Source organism: Aythya ferina, assembly GCF_964211825.1.
Source record: "Aythya ferina genome assembly, chromosome: 3".
NCBI lineage: Eukaryota > Metazoa > Chordata > Aves > Anseriformes > Anatidae > Aythya > Aythya ferina.
In genome coordinates this window covers 83,145,432-83,163,983 of record NC_140298.1, presented here as the reverse complement: position 1 = coordinate 83,163,983, position 18,552 = coordinate 83,145,432, and the positions used below count along the sequence as shown (strand labels likewise).

The 18,552-nt window shown below is 37.2% G+C and overlaps 2 long non-coding RNA genes across 2 annotated transcripts in view; one reads left to right on the top strand and one right to left on the bottom strand.

The window, feature by feature from the left end:
* Nucleotides 1–18,552, bottom strand: part of LOC311433799 — a 78,795-nt gene that overhangs the window by 36,437 nt on the left and 23,806 nt on the right. The gene's annotated exons all lie outside the window — the stretch shown is intronic.
* Nucleotides 8,940–10,943, top strand: LOC311433797. Its single transcript, XR_014690961.1, has 3 exons — nt 8,940–9,184; nt 10,511–10,570; nt 10,682–10,943. It is a non-coding gene; the product is annotated as an uncharacterized lncRNA (long non-coding RNA).

Genomic DNA, 18,552 nt, shown 5'->3' with positions numbered 1-18,552 from the left:
TGAAAAACAGGAGAGGCCAGTGAAGATCTGAAGGCCTCTACATTTTCAAACTGTTCTGAAAGTTAAGTTGTGGTAGTGAAGATAGAAGTCTGCTTTGCATTTGTGGTTTGTGCTGGAAAGTGTATGACTGTCAGGAAGAGGAAATGTGACTTAGTGAAGTGCTGAGTTACTTATACACCATTAGGAACCAGCTACCAAATGGGACAGACACTGTTTTCAAGACTATGGGGAGGAGGTGAAAACAGCATAAAGAGTTATATATGGAAAGTACTGGAAATTGGTTAACTCCAGAAGCTGTGGAAGGTTATTTTATACGAGGATGCATGTATTCATTTATTTACTGAACTCTGCACTTCCAAATGAATGAATTTATTTTAAAAAAAATCTCATCTTTATTTCATTTAAGCTGAGAGTACTGTAACAGCTTTTCTCATATTATGTTTCATGTAAGTTCATCCAGTTCTGGATAAGCCCAAGCGGTACTAGATTACACAGCAAAAGTACATAAAGGCATAAAGGTTATTCAGAATATTGTTTAAATCTGTCTAAGCTTGTTTCAAGATTGAATTGTTTCACTAAAATAAATAAAATAAAATAAAATAAAACAAAACAAAATAAAACAAAATAAAATAAAATAAAATAAAATAAAATAAAATAAAATAAAATAAAATAAAATAAAATAAAATAAAATAAAATAAAACTCTCAGTAATGTTTTAGGAATTGTTTAGAAAAGGTTTTTTCTAAAAAGGTTTCACTTTATAAGTTGCTAAAAGATTTCAAATAATAAAGGATTCTTGTAATTTTTGAATTATCAGAATATTTCAAGATCTTTGCTACTTTATTAAAAACAGGAAAAAAAAATAGAGCAAAAAGAACAACATTAACTTCTTGTATTTGGAAAAGGCTGTAGAAGTGCACCACTCTTACTTCATTTTGAACACAAGCTCTCCGGTTCCATATCAGCTTTGCCTTTTGTAGTGTAGCAAAGTATCTAGGGAATTCCAAGTGAAATATTTTACCTTCTCCAGAACAGGAAACATTGAAAAAATTCCTGTGACAAATGCAAGCTGTTGTTCACTGCCCAGTCCTTCCTCTTACTGCTTCACAGAGCAAGGGGTCACCTATGGGAAAATAAAGCTTAAAAAGTCACAACCCTATATAAAAATGATCATGCTAGGTAGATCATGCTACTCTGCCGAGTCACTTTTGTAACCACGAGCCAAGAACTTTTAAAGTTGTCTCCTAAGTTCATAACTGCTTTGGGTTGCCAGACTGTCACAGAGCACTAGGAGTAGACGGATTAATTTGATTCCAGTCAGTTGGATTCAAAGGAAAGCTGGACAGAGTCCATCCACATGATGCTTGAATTTTAAGTGGGGTATCTGCTTCAATAAGCAATGTGCTGTGTTTGCTGAATAGGTTGAATTTCAGCTCAGGTGTCCCGGCTGAAGTGTGAGCCCCAGTTTGGGGGAAAGGGCTGTAGCACAGACAGTTGAACAGACAGTTTCTGCAAGAGATGAGACCTCTGCATTTCATCACAACAGTGATGGATCTGGTCCAAAGGTCAGTGAGGTGGATGGAAAGGCTCCAGCTGAATTCAATAGTTCTGGAGCAGGCTAATGAGTGCAATTTTTACTTCTCTGCTCCTGCCTTGCCTTTTATTTTCTCAAAAACATTAGATATCCATTTTTCTGTATATAGCCACACCTTTCCTATTTCTTATTTTTTTTGTTTGAATTTGATAAATATTTTAGAGTCCTTCACAGACTGGGCAAGAGTCAGACAGAGAGGAAGAGACCAAAGTTGTTAGTCAGCTTTGGGATATTTCTCAAGTACTAGGGAGAAAAAAAAGTCTAATTTGTATTTGTTGTTCCCATACTTCTGATCTATTGTCATCAACCTAAAATATTTGCCTTTATATTGCTAAACAACAAGAGTCTTCAGAAGCTTTGCAAAAGTATATTTGTTAGTCACTGTTTGTTGAACTCCCTGAAAATGACAAATGTTAGCTTCTATTTGCTTGTATTAAAAGAGCAGAATTTTTTATCTCAAAAGAAGTTATACATGTTGATTAAATTGATATTTCTGTGTTTGTCTTAAAATTGTTTCACTCGTGCCTTTCTTACTCCTCTTCACTATCTAGAATCTCCCTTCTTGGGCAAATCTAGAATTTTTCCACAGCCTTTTTAGTCTGCAAAAATGCTGTTTCCATGCCTGACAGCTGCTCCTTTTGTTGTAAAAAATATTCAAAGAAAAAACAAAAGCATCCTCCTTTTCACCAAAACATGATGAAGAATAAACACAATAGCATATTATTAAAAGATTGATGATATCATGCTGTATACCAGTCAATTATAGAAAGAATTTATGAATTATTAAACAAAATGTCAGAAACAGCAATTCAGAGAAAGCACACGGATATAAAACTCAAAAAATCTATCTGATTGTGAAAGTCAATTATTTCCTGTGGCTTAAGGAAGTGGCCATCCAGAAATCAGCTTTTGCTTTGCTGTACCACTTAGCACCCTCTGAATGAGCACATTGACTCTATCTTACCATTATGTCTGTGAATCTATTCAGCATCATCCAAAGATAAGGAAAAGTGTCAAATGATGAAAAGGGCAGATGTAAAGTTCAACAGCTGATATATCCTTTTTCTTGCCTGTCCCTGTCACTGTGTAAGGTGCTGTGCTACCAAATGGTCATATAGCAACTCCTCCACATGGGAACATTTGTTGCAGTCACTGACCAGGGTCCATATGCAGGTCCACCATGGTGGCTCTTTTGCAATGTTTTAGGGTTTGGTTTGTTCCAGTGAAGCATTGACTCACTCTGTCCTATACTTGAACACTATGTTGTCTTGGTGCACCATTCTGCCTGTGGTTTTGCTTGGAGGACTCTGACCATGGTGTGCTATGCTCATACTTTGAAGGACCTGGGAATTTTGCTATAAATCTTTTATTCTTTAGCCTTCTTGGTGTATTGCTGAGAGATCATTTTGCTACTGTCACTTTCCCAGTTTGGGGGGATTATATTTTTTGCTGAACAAGTGCAGTAATAGAGGTTTAAGACTGAAACCATGTATAGTCTCCCCATCCCTTCTCATTGACATTATTTGTGGTCAGGCACAGGAGAGCTGTAAGTAGAATATTGTAGGGCAGGGGGTGGACAGGGCAGAGAAGCTTTCTCATACAGACACTTCTTTTTTACCCCAGGCTAAGAGTCTGTTTCCAACAGAGAAACAGAGAAACTGGGCATAGGTAAAATAAGGTATGCTCCTAGTTACTTTGATCCCTCTTATCTGAAGAGGTCTTATCCAACCTTTCTATGAGGAGAAAAAAGCCTTTTGTTATTAAGGGCAGTTCCTACCTATTATTGATGAAAAAAAAGAAAAAAAAGAAAAAAAAAAAAGTAGATCTTGACAAAATAAGGGCTTTTATTTCAGTTCCTGAAACAATTATTTCTTTGTGGCGGCTGAAGATATGTGTTGCCAGAAAATGTTTTTCTTTATATGCGTAAGAAATCATGATGCTTGGATAACAAAAAGACAAGTTTAGCTTCCATTATATCAGATTTTCATCTACATTAAAATTTGAGTGAAAAATTACTACTATTTTCACAAATCTTGAAAAATATGAAGGAAAACAGTTTTCTAACATAACAAATTGATTTAATTGTGAAAGAGCATTAAAAAAAAAAAAAAAAAAAAAAGCTTTCCTTTTAAGCTGGTTTCCTCAGACAAGAGAAGAGTAAGAGACATCAGCATTTTAACTACCTTCAGTCCTATCTATAAGTCCCCATATATGTTTCTTTTGGTTAATTGGAAATAAAATGGCAGCAATAGGAAGCAATTGCTTATTATATATAACATTTGTGGCAGTTTAATGAACGGCACAGTCTCTAATAACATTCTTGTTTAAGTGCCACTAAGAATGAATACACATGGGTACTCCTTTCACAGGCAGAGCTGCAGTCATCTATCAACAGTTGTTTAATGAGGAGGGAATAAAGCTTTTCTGAGTGTAGTTATTTAATTTTTAAACCTTTTTTTTTTTTTTTTTTTTTTTTCCCCAATCAAATGAAAACACATTTCAAACTCTATGTCTGTTTTCTTGTTATTCCCACTGGCAGTCTTAGCATTGAATAATTCAGCAGTTTGAGAGTTTGTGTAGCCTAAGCCAAGTATAACCCCAAATCCCCAGACTTACAAAACTCAATTTCAGGTTTCTCACCTTAAGCAATACATTTAATAAATTATGTATTTTTCCCCTCTAATATGCATTTTCCAATGGATTGCAAAGAGCCAAGACACTATCCCCTTGATAGTATTCATTTTTATATTAAGGGAAGAAAAAAAGCTGAATGTTATAAACATCCCCCTAACTAACCCCCTAACTAAAAGCCTTACTGTTGGTGGGATTTTTTGTGTTGTCTTTTTTTTTTTTTTTTTTTCATTGAATCTAACCCTGGGAAAATGTGGCCATACAGAAAAATTATTCTGAGTTCCTGTAATCTGCACTAGTTACTATTACATGAAGAAAATGAGAGGTAAACATCCAATTAAATGTATAATCATCTCTTTGTGTAATTTGCCAAAGATATAATTTATTCTAAATTTACTGAGAAAAGTACAGAAGAAGGAATAATCAGCAGAGCCTGGTAATTAGGTATGTGTCCTCTGGCACGTGGCCTGGCATATTTCAGACCAAAAGTGGATCTGAGCTGCACATTTTTGATGCAGATCTTGACTGATTATGAACTCTCCAAAACTCAGGGTGTTTGGCATAGGGTCCTGGCAGAGCCCAGCGGAAAGGGTGCAGCTGCACCCTGCATCCTGCTCAGATTCTCACATCTGTTGAGACTCAATGGGATGTCAGATTGAATTTTAGCCTCACGTTCCCATTTGTATCACTGAAAGCAATTAAGATGTTGGGCAATCTAAGACATTGTGAAGCTTCGGGGCCTGTTAAAATTGCTTGTTATTCTCCTCAGGAGAAGTGGGGGAAAAAAGAAAAAAAAAAAGAAAAAAAAAAAAAAAAAAAAAAAAAAAAAGAGCTACTATGACCTTTCCTGACCTCTCATCTTTTGCCTCTGAAAGAGAAGAGAGAAGAAATGTACAAGTGCCTGTGTTAGTAACAGACACACGTCCTTGTAGGTGGATCAATTCATTTCCATTAGCGTCACAAGTGGAAGTGGAGCAGTGATCTAATCTACAGAGCCTATTATCAAACAGCTTTCCTTATTCTCCTCCACTGAGTTTGCTGCTTTATTCCCTTGCCAAATTAACCTTGAAGGTATAACGTGACTTTCTAGACTCTACCTTATGTCTGTAGAGAAGTTGTTTTTCGTTGTTAAATGCTGTAATAGCAGGAGTCAAGGACAACAGAATTTTGACATCATTAATTAAATAACACTATTATTTAGAATAACCTTCAGATAAGCAAGGGCCTGATCTTTATGCTGGATGCTTTGTAGCCATATACACAGAATGAGTAGAAATGATAATAACTAGATTCAAGCTCCTGTACCCAGTCTATAAGAGGCAGATCCTCTCACTTATTGTGAGCACTATTTACATATTGGACACAACAAGGCTACTGCCAAGGCAAAATACTACATTGTGTATATCCGCACCCCCATCCCAGGGATGAGAAATGAGCCCCGGTAAAGTGAGTAGGACCATTTGTATGGGAGGTAGCTTTTGAAGGGGCAGGAGATCACAGTCCTGCCAAGTGAGAACAAAGGTTTTTGAGTTTGTCTGTTAATGGAATGTGATTGGAAAGGTGCCTTTGGCAATGGGCATAAAAGAAACCTAGAATTATAGAAACTACGGGAAAAAATTGGAAGGTCTCTAAGAGGGAAACATTCTCGAGAAAGACCATGAGCAAAGCCTGCATGATATCTTCTATTTTACAGATTGACTGGGCACTAGAAACATGTTTCAGAAGTTTGCACAGTTTTAATTTTCCTTGAAAGACATTTTATGGACTTTCACCTAGAGTGTGTTCCACAGCACTAACAATTGCAACTTTGTCTCATCTGAAGAAAATAAAAATAAAATTCTTTGTCCTTTGTCTTTATTTATAATTTTCAGGTACATTTGAGAAACACTTTATGTAGCAATGGGAAATAAGTGGCCACTTATCTTTTCTGGGAAGAGCCACTCAAGTTGACTCAGCTGATTCAGTCCTGTGGAGATTAAGGAAATATGAAAGAAATATTTCCATCCAGCACTTACAACCATGATAATTTTCTGCTTGTTTTGAAATAGCTGCTATCTTTCCTAAACTAGCTTAGTAATGTCATGAATCGTTCTCTGCTCTCTTGAAAAATGAGCAAATAAAGTGCAAAACAAAAAGCTGTATAAATCCTCTGTTGGTGGAAGAAACTTTATGCCTGAAATAACAAAGGTTTCCACATTTTCAGGACAAGAAGCATTTGGAGATGGACATTAGAAGAAGAAATATTGGGAAAAGAAAAAAAAAAAAAAAAAAAAAAAAAGGGTCAGAAATCCAAGGTTCAGAATCTACTGAGGCTTTTCCTGGCTGTACACAGTGACACAGGTTCCTTCAGCTGGACCCTCTCTATTTTTGTCCTCTGTCAATTGCTAAGGCCCAAACAACTTCTGAACCAAGTTCCAGTCTCAGCCAGAAGAGCTGGCTGGTTCATTCCCAGCTAGATGGATGTTGCTCTGAGTACCAGCTCCCCTCATGGCCTCCCGGTACAGGTCACTCTACCTGGGCAGGGCAAGGCACCTCTGCAGCTTCTCAAGTCTGATTAGAGACATAGTCTTATCCATCTTCTTAGCAACATTTTATTTTTCTTGCTTTCAGAACCAGTTAGAAGTTTTAAAAATATAAGTCTTCTCCAGGGTGCTTGTCTGTCTGGATAGAGTATTGTCTGATGCACCAGACAATAAAAGAAATGTGAAAATCTATTACAGCATTAAAAAAACAACAACAAAAAAAAAACAAAACAAAACAAAAAAAAAAAACTGCAAGCTCAACTCTAAATAGATGTGTAGTACATTTCTTGGGATAGAACTTAAATAGATTTCTTTCAATTATAAAAATAAACTACAGCTAAAGAATCCATAGCAAATAGATCAATGCTAATAAATGGTTTAAAAGGTTTTTTATTTAACCACAAATAGTTTAAAAGGAAATAGGTAATGTGAAAAGGGTAAAAAGGCTTTATTTTTTATTTATTTTTGGAGCTATATGAAACCTTCTAGGAAACTGTTGGCACTTGGAGAAGTCTTGATTGTTACACATACAAGTCCTACGAGGAGCGGCTGAGGGAGCTGGGCTTGTTCAGCCTGGAGAAGAGGAGGCTCAGGGGTGACCTTATCGCTCTCTATAGGTACCTCAAGGGAGGCTGTAGCGAGGTGGGGGTTGGTCTGTTCTCCCACGTGCCTGGTGACAGGACGAGGGGGAATGGGCTTAAGTTGTGCCAGGGGAGTTTTAGGATAGATGTTAGGAAGAACTTCTTCACTGAAAGGGTTGTGAGGCATTGGAACAGGCTGCCCAGGGAAGTGGTGGAGTCACCATCCCTGGAAGTCTTCAAAAGACGCTTAGATGTAGAGCTTAGGGATATGGTTTAGTGGAGGGCTGTTAGCGTTAGGTTGGAGGTTGGACTCGATGACCTTGAGGTCTCTTCCAACCTAGAAAAAATTCTGTGATTCTGTGAACTGCAGACTTGAATAGATACCTTTGAAATTTGGAGAGCAACTTAGCTAATGAATATAGATAACCATATACAATTAGCTCTCAGGACTTGGGTGCATGTATCTGTGAAGTCTGAAAGTGTAGGAGCAGAGAAGCTGCACTTACATTTGGATTTCCCTGAGGAGTGTATTTGGGGTAAGCAGTAAAACCCTCTCTGTTCACTCTCTGCTACAGCAGAGTACTGCATCCAGCCCCTGGGCAAAGCTGGTGCCTTCTCCCTGTCTCAGGTCAGCTGGAGTGGTCCCAGGACATGAGATCTGGTGCACACCCTGATCTGCAGGGTCTGGCACAGAGAAATCATCTGTCTATGAGTAAAAAGCAACCCCTTCTCCCATGGAGCTGCCTCTGCCCCCAGCAGTCACGCTGTGAAAATGGTATTTGAGAAGGCTTTAAGTGTCAGGGTGGGCAGGTCAGATGCCTGGGGCTGCAACACTTCCCTGAGACAACCAAAGCATTTGACATGAATGTTAGATCCATCACTAGCCTGTGGATATCACAACACAAGGAGGGTGGAAACCTAGTGACGTGGAGGGAGCTGGACCATGTAAAACAGCTTAATAAAGGTCAGAATTGACCTTTACCTGCATAAACACTGGGTAGTATGGAAACTGTACCAGAAGATAGAAGGTCTTCTTCCAGAAAGAACCAGTTTTTATTTTTAATTCATGGGAAAAAAAATGGAAGAAATAACTATAAAGGTAGAGAAAGGAAGATAAAAAGAAAAGGATCAGTGGGAGGAAATCAGGAGATGTGACAAGGGAGGGTTTTCCTAAGCTACAGGAGAAGTGTGCACAGTGCATGTGGGATGGGGCATGCTCATGGGGCACAGGTACTGCAAAAGAAAAAAAACACTCCCCTGGCCAAGAGCTGGGAATGTGAATGGGTATGATGACAAGCAACTGAAGAGGTGCCAAAGCTTATTTTCCCCTTTAAGATGACGGTGACATCATCCGTTGCACTCTGATTTCCCTTTCCAGTGTTTGCCTCTATTTGTTTTCCCTTTTTGCGTGCCAAGTCTATAGTGGCATTTTATACAGCTCTGATCTCCACCAGGGAAACTTAGAGAAGAGCCTCGCACAGAGCTCAAGTCCCGTCTTGCCAAGAGGGGCCAGGCTGAAGCCTGGGTCTCTCAACCTTGAAGAGTCTCCTTTCACAACAACAACAAACACGTAACAACCCCATGTTTCACAGTGCGTGGGAAATAGTAACCCAGGTGTCTCACGAACTGATTGAAGCATTTGGAGATTTCATAAAATGACTGGATAAAAAACAAGCTGAAAGACCAGCCAGTCCCCTGAAAACCTTTTACTTTTACTCTTTCCACTAACTGAATGACTGAAAAAATGACTGCAAAATTAATGAAAATTGTATTCATTTTTCAAAACGACTGATTTTGTATGCAACATATCCAGATAAGCCAAGTATAGGAAATTGCACTGAGACCATTTCTGCAAAGGTAAGCTGCATGAAACATGACTAATTGATGTAGCACCTCAAATTAAATAGTGAATTAGACTGAAATAATAGCTGAAAGTAACAAAAACACAGAGAGCACAACAGTGTCTTCTTTCTCAGCTTAACATACCTCTAAGTTTGACTTCACACTTGGAAGGATTTGTCTTCTTATAGTAGGTCTACTACTTTGTAGTGATCTGTGGCGGAAGTGTCCTGAAATTCACTCTAATGTACTGTCAAGACTGAGAAGGTTGGGAAGAGCCAAAAAATGCAGAGAGTGGGGAATGAGGGTGTCTCTGATATCACAGAATCACAGAATTTCTAGGTTGGAAGAGACCTCAAGATCATCGAGTCCAACCTCTGACCTAACTCTAGCAGTCCCCACTAAACCATATCCCTAAGCTCTACATCTAAACGTCTTTTGAAGACTTCCAGGGATGGTGACTCCACCACTTCCCTGGATATGTGACATTCTGCCTTGTCACATAAAAAAAATTACAAAACTACAAAAATCCCAAATCTACTTTTCTCTGCATCTTGTGATGAAGAAAAACCCACAATCAGCTGGCCTTCACCTCAGTGAGGATGCACAAGAAGGGATTGTGTTCCCTCTGTCGTGCTTCCTAAAATTTCTGCAAGTTTGTCCCCAGCCCCTTTACTACACTATTGTCTCCAACCCTCCTGGCTCTGCAATCAGGTGAGATAAAAAATTTATCCAATGATAGTAATTTGTGTGGCTACACCATTTCACAACACACAGAAGCTTGTCTGCTGTTTGCCATGGGTCAGACAGATTGCTATGTGTCATGAGCTTGCTTGTTATTGCAACGGATAAGAAAAAGCCAATAAATACTAAGAATATGATTAAAGAAGGGACTTACAAAGTATTACTACAGGAAGTACTTAGGTAAATATTGAAGTAAAACTGAGAACTCCTGCTTATGTCCTGTCAAATCCTGAAAGTACCTAAGCTTCTTGACAGTCTCGTTAGTCTAGTTTTCTAATGAAACAAGTCTGGAAGGTTTCACTCTCTGTCTGCCTTCTCATGATGGCCATTTGTCTTCATATTCTTGGTAGGAAGGTCAGTTAGGGCTCTTGAAGCCTGGGTTTGAATCTTTACAATGGTATTCTGGAAGGGTGGCAACTTTATTATTAAACCATGTTGTTGTATTATTATATTTATAGTGCTATTTATGTATGTGTGTTTCTTATAAACATATACATACATGCAAAGTACACTATGTATTTGTATATGTATTTAGCATATGCATACCTTTAAATATAAACTTCAGTGTTGGCTTTTTTGTTTTTGTTTCTGTTTTAATAGGTGAAGCTAGTAATCACATAATTCCAGACTCTGCATGCTGTTGTGACATTAATATCAGAGGTAACTTCAAAAATGCACAAAGTGCATTATGAATTTTCCCAGACAGATTAGGTACGTACATAAGTTTTATAAACCTAGTCTTAACCTTCTTTTTCAAATCTCCTTTTCTAGGAAGTCCATTAAAGCATGAAGAACAATAGTGTGATTATAACTGCTGCAACACAAAGAGCTGAGTGATATCCTGGAGTCATGCTGTTGCTCTGAGTGAGCTCTAGAGCAGAGAATGATTTGATGCAGAAACATAGGGTCAAATTTTGTCAGGGGATTAGAAAGATGCCTCTAAATACATTCACTCACCTGCCACAAAGCTGATTGTAGGGTATGATTACCAAAATATATATATATGATTACCAAATATATGGTATGATTGGTATATTGGTATATTGGTATGATTACCAAATATATATATATATTGTAGCCCTGACAGGCTCTGTGCTCTAACAAAGAACTGAAACTACCTGCAAGAGAGAGGTATATGGAAAGGCAAAGGTTTACACTTAGGTTTGTCAAGTGGCCAGAATGACTTTTCCATATCATCTCCTTTAGGGCAAAAGCCCTGAAGATCTAATTTTCAGAGGCTTTCTGGAAGGGTAAATGTGGTCATGCTGACATGAACATTGTGGCTTGGAGTAGTAACATATTGCTGCCCAAATCTCCTGGTTGCTCCCTTACTGCAATTGGACTGGTTTTGCAGTGTGGTGGACCAGGAACAAAAGAAGAGGCTTTGATTTATTGAACCCTTCTTATTGCACAGAATTACTAGCTAATATAAATATAACCTGTAAGGCCCTGGAAAGTTCCTCCTGCACACCCTGACATTGCATTGACCTATTTAAGAAAATACCCACCTCAGATACACTGGAAAAGGATGAAGCTTTGCTTAAAAAAAAAAAAAAAAAAAAAAAGAGCTTATTTGCAAAGGGTGTGGGTAACTCTGAGATAAGTGTTGTTTGAAAGGAACTGCAACCTGTCATGCATAACTTTATACTTATAATTTTCATGCTCATTTGCTGTTCCTGTACTTCTCAATTCTTTGTGACCTAGTGAGCTATGTCTACACTGTTGGAGAGAGACATACAAACAGGTTGTAGATGCATGGCTAGTCTGCTTAGAAGCCTGATAAACCAGACTGCCTGAACTCTGTGCTACCATTAGTGCTTTTTGGTTGTTTTGTAGGTTAAAGAACCTTAATGCAAAGCTCATTCCAAAGTCTTGTGACTGCCCCAGTGCCTCTGCTGTCAGCAGAGTTCAGGGAGTGCTCTCAGGTTTTGGTCCTAAATGGAGCAGAACTGATCCTCTGAGGGAACAACTAAAATATAACAGCAGACATGATGTTGCAGCAGCAACAGTTGAAGATTTCATTATCTGTGTGCAATTAAATGGTGGAATATTTACCACAGGAAAGAAAAAAAGAGAGGAAAAAAAAAAAAAAGATTTGTGTATTACGTAGCTCTACATCCAGTGTCACATACCAGTTTCCCAAAAGCCTTTCGTGTATCAGTGATAAATAGCTCTCTATGCCTTCAAGATCAGATTTCTCATCTGTATATACTACATAGAAATTTGGGCACAACTGTGTTATTGTCATTTGATCCAGCCATTCTTACTACCTGGAACAGTACAAACAAGGGAAGACGTGTAAAATTAGTGGTAGTCACACCACCGATTGAGCACAGGCTAGTTTCAATAACACTGCTAAATTGTCCTGGAACCACAGTAACAACATTATGTAGCTTACCTTACCTGATGGCTGTACATTGTGGTGATCTGTCTGTCCTAAAAATCATGGTATTTGGTTTCATGGTTTTAGTTGGTTTCATAGCTCTATAATCTTGGGTGTTCTTTTTGCAGTTGAGTAGGAGATACAACTCCTGGTGTGTTCTGAGAATCTATCTTCAGTGCCACTCCATCTCTGGGAACACTTTCTCCAGAGTGTCTAATGAGTTCTTGGGGTAGCATAGACTGCTAACAAGCCTACTCATCCATCTTGTTGTTAGAGAGGTTTGTGAAGGATCCTATTCTTTGAAAAAATGTGAACATTTCAAATTTCTTTTTGATTCCACTTGGACAAAATAACATTTCATAGTGGCCACAAGATATCAAAAAGACCTCATAAAACTGCTATGCCAGAAGGTTTCACTTTGACTTCTTTCTACAGAAGTTCATCAGGTGTTTTGCATGTATACTTATGGATTTTTATAAAAAGTGTCAAATAGTTATTTACATTCCTGTGAAATGTTTTGATTTTGCTGAATCACCACACTGTAACAGAATAGCTTTCTGACAGAAAATTTTCCACAACTTTTACTCTTTGTTCCCAAACACTCTTAATCAGTATTTATTGGATATTTTTCTCCTATATTCCTTTGGAAATCCCATTATTTTTCTCAGTCTGTTGCTTGGTTATGCTTTAGGATATTCTTCTAGCTTACATGGCTTATCAATTCAAATATTGTGGAAAACGTTGTTCAAACCAGTCTGTACCTGTGGATTTCTAATCCTGTTAGTTGAGTGCATTGCAATTTCTTTCTCTAAACCTGTCACATTTCATCTGGAAGCAAGGAAATAGTGTTCCTTTTTTGAATGATTAAAAATTCATTGCATAACTGCACAAACTCATTGACCAGCACTCATAAAAAAGGCCAGTTCTAGCAATATTTTTCAGAAAGTTACATTGAATAGTTAACTCAAACAGGCAGAAGAAAATCTAATCCTGCTGTTCTGTGGTCTTTGATTTGTCCAGCCTTTGCTTTCAAGTATTTTCCAAAACCAAGACATGGTTGTTAGGTAAAAACCAGACTTGGCTCCTTTCTAAATAGGTTGTGGTTTGTTTGTTATTCCTTTTTTTTTTTTTTTTTTTTTTTTTTTCCTTGTCCTGCACTGTAATTTGTAATTTATAATTGAATTGAAGGATAGTTTGCCAAACAATGGTCACAAGTAGATGTTTTGAATGTTTCAGCTGACTTTTGTGTTCAAGAGATTGCTAGAGATTTTGAACTGCCTATGCAAACGTGGTCTTCTGCACAACAGTTACTAAAAGAACTAAAACCTATGCTGTTGCATTGAAAGGTGAGGCATACTGCGCACCTCTTGCTTCCCTTATGAGTATTTTTCTCCTTTCAAATCAAAAATTTGAAAGAAGAGAAATTGAAGAAGCTTTCAGCTCTGAAGTGGCCATTTGTCCTCATAAGCAGCACCATGTACTGAAGCAATTGAGGCCATGTAAGCACTGGGAAGAACTGGAGAGGCTGTGGGAAAAGACAGCATCTCCTCCCCTGCACATCCCCAGCACTTGCAGTGCCAAGCCTTCCCTGTGTCCTGCTGCACTCTACAGTCTCTGTCAGCAAGGAAACACACTGGGGTTTCTCAGTGCCAGTCACTTCCGGGCAGAATAAAAGTGGCAAAATCTGGGAAGAAAGGCCTGTCACTGCCTCACTCATTAAGGCATGTAAGAAGCATTCTTTCAAAGTTTTTCAGTTTTAGTGAATTTAAAAGAAAATCAGTTCAATAACCCCTGTCTCCTCTACAGCTTTGTGCACCTTTGTTCCTTGTTCACCTGTAGCTACCACTTATGCTGTAGCCTCACCTACACTGATTTTGAGAGCAAAGACATTGGAAAGAATGGGGCCAACAGAGCTACATGGAATTACTTTGCCAAAAAGTGCACTCAGGGACAATGGAAACTATTTGTGAACTTGGATCTAAACCAGTAAAAATTTTCAAGCAAACAGGCAGTTTGCATTTGAATCAATCATCTGAAGTTGAAGGGTTGGGTTACAAAATAAATACATAAATAAATAAAAATGTGTTCATGGTTACATTTTCCAATAATTTTTGAAACAGATCTGATTTTACTGGGCACAGTATCTCTCAAAAGAAAAATGAAATATTTAATTTTCAACTGATTTCAATGTTTCAATTTATCAGAAAATGGAGTTAGTCATATAATTAATTAAAATAAAGAAAACCAACCAAAGCAAACCAAAACAAACAAACAAACATGGGAACAAAATCTGTTGTCAGCTGCCTGAAACACCTGGCATTTTTTGGTCTTAGCTTGTTTTTTCAGAGAAACACAGGCTTACGCAACTGCTCTGTATAACTGTATGCATCTTGCCTAAACTCCACCAACATTTCTTGTGATCACTCCCTGATTTGAAGCTGTCTTAGCAGTGGTGCAGTTAGGCCTCAAAAGTATGTAGCTTTCTGCAAATTTTGTAAACAGTTGGAGATAAGAAAAAGATCTAGACTCATCACGGCTGAAGACAGCCATAAAAAGAGAAGCACCATGATATTCATGACTGAAAACCAGCCTAAGGCTGTAGTGCAGATTTAATAAGGCAGTGAAGATGAGAGCTGTAAAAGCATTCACCAATCATGATCTGTGTTGGTCCTGCCACAGTACAGCTTTCCATGCAATGTCCACACCATTAACTGTTGCAGTTTCCTCATCTGTTTTTGGTAAAAGGTACCAAATTATGCTCTTACTTCCTCCAGCACGGCATGAAAATATCACTCTATATATTATTGTGATTTATAGGTGATAGAAAACATGCCAGAAAGAACAGAAACTGTGATGAATGTGTTTCCCCTGTAGTGACAATCCCATACCTACTTATGTGCTTTCATGGTCAGATTTTGTTAATTCAAGACAATCTGGTTCAGTTATTAGTAGAAAAGTAAAATTTCCTAATGGATATTAGTGAGAAGACAGAAATGAAAAATTCTATTAAAATATCTGTCACCTGCAAGACACAAATCCATAGGAAAACAGGCAGCTTTTGATGACAGTTTTCAAATAGCCCTTGAACACTCACTGTATATATATATAAAAATAATAATAATTAAAAAAAAATTCTCCACAGCAAGCAACAGTTGAGGGAAAAAAAAAAAAAAAAAAAAAAAAAAAAAAAAAAAAAAAAAAAAAAGTCAGCACATTGCATTCTGTACCTGTATGGAAGCGAAGCCACATATTTGCTTTCATGACAGAAAACTGTTTTCCTAATCAACATAAGCATATTCATCATGAAACCATTGTGTTGTTTTCCATTCAAAGGAATCAAGTCACATTGACTCTATACTAACAGCTTAAAGATCAGCAGAAACAATGAAGAGAATCAACTTTACGTAATCCTCAGCTGATGCCTGGGTTTGAAGCCTGGCCCAGTGCTCTCATGCCAACTTCAGCAAAACAAGCTCTTTCAGGAGCATGTATTGGTTCTCACTTTCCAGATGTAGTTCTGAGGCAAGTGAAAGGGACAGGAGAAGGGGGACAAGCAGGATCCACTAGCATTTTTACTGAAATAGTCTTTTACAGCTGTTCAGTTATTCCCAGTTTTATTATCATTCTATTTTTGTTCGAGGTTTAAATAAAGGGCAAAAATATTTCTCTTTTAATTAATAACTTAACTTTAAACAGGAAAGATAAATCTTTACATTATGTTCAGTGGAACTGCTTTTACAAATATACCGTGTTCTTTAGCTTTGAGTTTTTACTGCACTTCAGAGTGTTTGTTGTCATGGATTAGCCAACAGAACTTCATCCATAAAATTCTTCCCTACCCTAACAGTAGGTAGATTTGGCTTAACCAACATAAAAGCATCTTCCTTAAGAATTTGCAGCTCAGCTGTGTCTGTTAAATGAGATTATGTCTATATTAAACAGTATTGAATATTCTGGGGAAGACAAGTTTTTGGGTAAAGTGCAATGCCTGTGCACTTCTGTACAGAGCAATGGGGAGATGTCTCATTGCACTTATTCAGTAGAGGAAAGAAATCAGCAACCTGGACTCTTCAGCCTGGAGCAAGAGCTACTTCTCCCTACCAGTTCTGCAGGATCCTGCAGGTCCTGCAGGAATTCCTTGCTGAGCCAAGTTTTGGCTACTTCGGACCATCTGAGCACTGCCAAGACTTTGGCTCCTTGCCTGTCTGCCACATTGCCTCCCAGAGTGCTTACAAAGCATGTAGCAGAATGTCTCACCTCTTGTCTTTTGTCCTGCAACCCATTAGAAAGTTCACAGCAGTTGATGTAAAGCAGGATAGCTGCAAAAAAAATAATGAAGAACAGCAAGAAAGCCATGGTGGGCTCATCCATTTTTCTCACTTGGGATAGAACCATCTGGATACTCACAGACTGCTAGACTACCAAAGCAAACAACCAAATTTAGTAAGTTCTGAATTAGTACACATACATACATGTAAATTCACTTATATGTATAGCCATTCCTTGTTTTCCAAAATATTATCCATGTTTAATTTAAGTCCAAGCCATAATACACAAGAAGAAATAGCTTGCAGATCTCTGGGGTTAAAATGGAAATGAATGACCCTTGAAAGGATGTTTTTTGGTGGGAGGGAGGCAATTCAGTAGTAGAACTTCATCTGATTCATGTAAATGTAACCCTATAGGTGAATAATATTAGCCTGACAACAATGGTTGGATGTTTAGATCAACACTCTAATTGTTAAAGTCCATTTCTTTAAATTCTTATTACATACAAAACAGGAGAATAATTGTATGCTGTCGGTATTCTTTTATGAATCATGAAGACTCAGTGAAAATATACTCTCATAGCAATCATTAAATAATAAATTCAGTAATAGAGACCTACACATTCCAGTGCTTGGCATGTCACACCTTCTATTCTTGTTACTTAACAGGGATATTTTACAGCTTGTGGCAAAAATATTGTCTCCTCTTTAAAATAAAGCAAGTTTATGCCTGTTTTATTTCAAGGTGCTTAGTGAAATACAACTTTTTACTGAAAATATCAAGAGTGCCTAGAGCACTTAAGAGTTTCAGTCTTCTGTTAGACTGAAGAGACTATTATGATGATGACATCTTACCTTCTAAATAACAGGGACTTAAAAATGGCCAGGGAAAAAAAATAATCAACCAAAATTATTAGTTTTATTTCATGGTAAACCAAAGGCACAGGTGCCAATACAAGGAGGACTTACTACCTTGTTTTCACATCTAAAGCAATGGAAATTAATCTGCTGAAACTTGCAATGCAATTTTTATTGAAGATATTTTATGTTCATGAATGTATATGTGTGTCTATGCATATATTCCTACGTATATTGTGTAAGAGCAGATTCTGACCTGATTTATAAGATTAGGATATCCGAAAGCATGTCTATCATTCATTTACTGCTTTTTTTCTATTTAGGAATTTAGGGTTTGCTTATTCTGAGTACTCAGAAATTTCAACTTTAATGTTAACAAAGGTAACTTAAAAAATCTACTGTTATACTTTGTCTAGTTTGTATTTCACTTCATGATACAAATAGATATAGGTTCATGGATAGCCCTTCCAATCAGTCTAGATAGAAGAGTGTCAGTAGTCATTGTACAATGCTTCACTTAGTTAAATATCAAATCTAGGTCCTTTTGAAAGATGGCAATTTACTTATTTAAATATCTACCACAATTTAAATTTACTGTGATTTATGTCCATTATTGCCTTTTCTCAGTAGAAGCAATCATTACTCTGGTAATTGAATTTAGAACTAAAAACAGTCCAAAATGTAAGTGAAACAACACATAACTCTTTAAAAATGTTTCTATTTACAAACATTTATTTAAAAAAAAAAAAAAACTTTTCTCTGAGAAAACTGTAAAAATAGACAACATGTACTTTCTGACATAGTGACTGTATTTGTTATTTTTCTACTTATTCAATGTCATTGATTTTTAAATAAATATAACTAATATTCTCAGCTGTGCATATTTCCATGCCTCCTATGACCAAGCAAAAGAACAAAGCTGATAAAATACCAGAAAATGAGTTACATGAAATATATCACAATGTATTTATTTGTGAAATTCACTTACTTTTGAGGAATTGTTTTGGGAATTAATCTACTTATATTCACTTTAGTAAATCTGAGCATAACTAAAAGAACAGTCTGTGTATCGTGTGGCAGTCTGTATATCATGTGGAAATATGAAGTATATGTGATTATAGTACTTTTACTAT